Here is an 871-nt window from a genome sequence, read left to right as displayed (position 1 = left end):
ATGAGGGTGTGAGCGCTCCCCTTTCCTCCCGGGCTGAGAAGGCAGATCAAGTGGCGACTTTTCTTTGAGTAACTCTTCTACCTGTTCCGAGAAAGATCAGAGCCTGCCCTTGGGCAAAATGGGAAGTTCGCTGCGTCTGCCGTCCTCACCTCTCCTCTGGGTTTGCCCTGCACCCCCTCTCTGTGCTGCTTTGCTCCCCGCTGGCCTGGGGCACGGAGGACCGACCTGGTCTCTGCCCACAGCGCCCTAGTCTCCCTACTCTCCCTTCACATCACAGCAGGTTCCCAAAGGCCTTCCCTGGGTCCCCAGCCTCTGATTCTCTCTCTGACATCCCTGTACGGAGCCCTGCACTGACCGCCATCACAGCACACTTCTCACGCCAGGTGGATTATGATTGGAAACGCTGTAGATGGCACACGGGGGGACACCTACAACTCCTGGCCTGAGAGAAGCCCGTTTCTGTGGCCTCAGTCCCATGACGGAGGAGAGTAAAGTTAACCTCAATGTTTTGGGGCTAAGATAAAGCAATTACGCTAAGGGCAATCATTTATTTAACGAATTAAGATTTTTTTAAAGAAAATTTATTACAAGTTCGTATCCCTTCTCCTTCTAATTCTCACCTCCCTGATGGGCGTGGCCCCCAGCCCAACTCCTCCTGTGTCCTGCCGCGTGTGACCTTCGCTTTTCTCACTTTCTCGACCTTGGTCTCTGTTCATGTATCTCCACATGCATCTTGTGATGGGGCTCTGTCTTCTTTTGGGTCTGGTGTCTGGTCCACCTGCCTGACCCCATCCTAGGGCCTGTTTCTATTCCTGTAGACCCGCCATTACCTAGCCTACCTTTTCCGATTCCCTTACCTCCCCGAGCTCAC

This window comes from Equus przewalskii, chromosome 9 (assembly GCF_037783145.1).
Source record: "Equus przewalskii isolate Varuska chromosome 9, EquPr2, whole genome shotgun sequence".
Taxonomy (NCBI): domain Eukaryota; kingdom Metazoa; phylum Chordata; class Mammalia; order Perissodactyla; family Equidae; genus Equus; species Equus przewalskii.
Note: the sequence above shows the minus strand (reverse complement) of the source record.